At 38.0% G+C, this 3,849-nt stretch overlaps 1 non-coding gene across 1 annotated transcript; it reads left to right on the top strand.

Annotated features, from left to right (window-relative positions):
* The first annotated feature begins 1,563 nt into the window (after window positions 1–1,563).
* On the top strand, window positions 1,564–1,674 carry LOC137730371 (small nucleolar RNA R71). Its single transcript, XR_011068132.1, has one exon. It is a non-coding gene; the product is annotated as a small nucleolar RNA R71 (small nucleolar RNA).
* The last annotated feature ends 2,175 nt before the right edge of the window (window positions 1,675–3,849 follow it).

Raw genomic sequence — 3,849 nt, 5'->3', positions numbered from 1 at the left:
GATGACGAATGATGAGAAAGAGATTCAAACACTTTGAATTGAATTGTCTCTCCTAACACTGTCATAGTGAGGAGTCCATTTTGCACATCAATGATGGTCTTGGCCGTGGCCATGAAAGGTCTCCCAAGCAATATTGGCAACTCACGATCATGTATAGGAGCTTCTTCCATGTCCAACACTACAAAATCTGCAGGCAAGATTAGTTTATCAACTTGAACTAGAATATCTTCTACTATACCTCTTGGATATTTCACGGATCTGTCTGCAAGTTGTAATGAAATGGTGGTGGCTTTCAAATCTCCCAAACCTAGTTGAAGGTACACTGAATAAGGCATTAAGTTGATGCTAGCACCCAAATCAAGCATTGCCTTCTCTACTTTCTTATCCCCTATGGTGATGTTGATAGAGAAACTTCCTGGATCCTTGAGCTTTGGTGGAAGTTTTCTTTGCACAACTGCACTCACATTTTCAGACACCACAACCTTCTCATGTGGTCCATACTTCCTTTTGTAACTGTTTAACTCCTTGAAGAACTTCCCATATGCCGGCATGTTCCTAATGACATCAAGCAAAGGTAAGTTAACATTCACTTTGCTTAGTATATCAAAAATTTCTTTGAATGACTTATCCTGCTTGCTCTTGGCAAGTCTTCCAGGGAATGGTATTGGTGGAGTGTATGGTTTCTCGGCCTTGTGAAGATTTGGTGCTTCTAGTGAGGAAGTGGCATGGCTTGGTTCCTCAATTGATTTCTCATTGTCTCCTTGAGTGACACCTGCATTCACATGATCATATTCATTAGTAACTTCATTGCCAACTCTATTATCAATAACCTTACCACTTCTAAGTGTAGTGATTGCTTTGGCTTGCTCTTGGTTCCTTTGGAGTATCACGGGTTGGCTTGGAAACTTCCCAACCTCTCTTTGGTTCAAGGCATCTACAATCTGCCCCAATTGTGTCTCCATTTTGGTTAGGGCGGCTGAATGTTGTTGGAGTGCGCTATTGGTGGAATGTTGGAATTGCAAGGTGTTTTGGGCTAACAATTTAACCGTGTCCTCAAGGGTAGTGGCAGGTTTTGGTTGGAAATTTTGGATTGGATTGTTGTTCTTCCATGAAAAGTTGGGATGATCTCTCCAACTCGGGTTATATGTATTGGAATACATATCATTCCTTGGCCTTTGGTTGTAAGAATTCATGAGGTTCACTTGTTCTTGAACATACTCGGGGTAAGCTTCCCTAGATGGACATTGGTGAGTAGGATGGCTTGGTATGTTGCAAATGGCACACACTTCATTAGCTTTTGGCACCATGTTGAGCACAGATTCAAGCTTCCTTTCTAGGTTAGCTACCTGCAACAAAAGCTCATGGTTAGAACTTGTTTCATAAACTCCAACTTTCTTACCCCTTAAATCTTTGTGTTGAGCATTAGACCCCAACATCTCATAAATGTTATATGACTCTTGAGCATTCTTTTTCTTCAATGCTCCACCTGCTGCATTATCCACAGTTGATTGACAATTTTGGGTTAGTCCATCATAGAAAATTTGCATTTGTAAATGAAAAGGTAACCCATGGTGTGGACATTGTATCAAGAGGCCTTTAAAACGCTCCCAACACTCATTGAAAGGTTCACCATCATCTTGTTTGAAGTTGAAGATTTGTCCCCTTAATGTGGCTGTCTTTTGAGTGGAAAAGAACTTCTCCAAGAACTTCTTAGCCACGGCATCCCATGTAGTGAGGGAACCTGGTGTTAGAGTCATCAACCAACTCTTGGCCTTATCTTTCAAGGTGTAAGGAAACACTCTCATCCTCAAGTTCGCTTCACTCACTCCCTGCAAAGGTAAACCACTCACAACATTGTAAAATTCTTTAATATGAGCTAAAGGGTCTTCATTGGGTAAGCCATAAAATGAAGGAAACATATGGAAATGTGAAGATTTGAGATCATAGTTTCTAGCTTCTGTGGGCAGCAAGATGCATGAAGGTGAATTTGGTATGATTGGTTGAGCAAAGTCCTCCAAAGCTCGAAGTTCATCTTCGTTGCCCGCCATCTCTTCCTCTCTTGCCCAATCAAATTGCTCAGATTCTTTACTTGTTGAACTAGGTGAATTCCCTTCCTCTTCCTCACGGTTAAAGGATGAACGTGATGGCACAAAGTTGTCCAAAGTGTGGCCCTTTAATCTTTCAATTCTTTGGCCTAACTCAACAAGTTTATTTGACATATACTACCTGAAACAAAGTAACACAAGTGTGAATGAAAATCAAGAAGCAAACAACAATGAAAAGAACAAAAATAAACTTAAAAACGTTTGAAAAGACTCAAGGGATATGGAACTAAACTCTTAGAACACTTAAACAATCCTAAAACCCAAAACAGCAACTAGAAGACTCAAAATTGCCTAAAAACCACTTTCTGGGCAGTTTTGAGCACCTACACTAATTTGGACGAAATTGGATGGAAACTTGAATCAAAACACTTATAAACACAAATCAAAACACTTTCTAACTAATTTGGACAAAACAAAGACTCAAAGGACTCAAAACAGATTCACAAGACTCAAAACAAGCTAAAAACTCTCAAAACTGCCTAAAAACACAAATTGGGCAGTTTTGACACTAAACTCAATTTTGGACGAAAATTAGGTTTGAGCTTGACTCAAAATGCTTCAAAACACAAGATAAGACAGATTCTAAGCCTAAAACCTAACAAAATATGGGGGAAATTGTATTTGGACGAAATGCAATTAAATGGTCAGATTATAACAAAAGCAGATTGTAAAGCAAGTTGATGTAAACCAATGGATAATGGAATGGCTAAGGGATTCTTTTCCACACCTGAAATGTATGTAACTTAAATCAACTTCCAATTATCAAATCGACAAGTTATGAACCTTGACACTAATCAAAATAGCAAACAAGCAAACAAGCAATTACAAGGGACTGAAATCAGTCCCCGGCAACGGCGCCAAAATTTGATGCGAGATTTATCCGCACACAAATTAAACCCTCTTTTCGTCAAATTGTAGTATATGTATAAGTAGGGATCGTTCTAGACCGGGGATTAGGAGGGATTGTTAACCACTTGAATTTGACTCAAAAACGTAAACTAACAATATGAAACACTATACTAGACTCAAAGAATGCAAAACTAAACTTTAAAACACTAAAACAAACCAAAAGACTCAAAACAGCACCAAAACACTCAAAACTGCCTTAAAATCACTTTCTGGGCAGTTTTGAGCACCTTGAGTACTTTGGACGAATTTGAGAAACAAAATGAATCAAAACACTTACAAACACAAACTAAATGTATTTCTAACTAATCTAACACTTTAAAAGAAACGGGGGATTGGTTTTGAATGAAACTTGAAATAAAAACAGAAACTTGGAAACAAACAGATTGTAAATTAAAGCATAAGGAAATGAATCAACAACTAATAAAATAAGATAGTACTAATGAAGATGAAGCTAGAGATTCGATTTTACCATTGCTAAGCCAAGTCCATGCTTGTTAAGTCAGATTATACTCATCCCTCTACTTATTTCTTGGGTTTGTTTCACTTAGATATGATCAGCCATATGATGTGTGGATTTGATCAAATGTCTCTAATTATGAGCCTAATTGTGATGTGCAACTTTGGTTCCTAATCAAGACTATGTAGTGCACAAGAAACTTTCACAAAACCAAAGGGAACACTCGGCAGGATGTTTGCAAAACATTCCCTTCATTCATTCACATATCTACCAAGATTATGCATGATGTGTGCTTTAATCTTGGCTAAACAACCTGTGGTTAATTCAAATGGTGATCAAGCATTAAAATCAACATACTAAGTCACAATTAAATCGGAG

This window comes from Pyrus communis, chromosome 3, assembly GCF_963583255.1.
Source record: "Pyrus communis chromosome 3, drPyrComm1.1, whole genome shotgun sequence".
In the NCBI taxonomy this organism is placed as follows: Eukaryota; Viridiplantae; Streptophyta; class Magnoliopsida; order Rosales; family Rosaceae; genus Pyrus; species Pyrus communis.
This window is presented reverse-complemented; position numbering and strand designations above follow the sequence as displayed.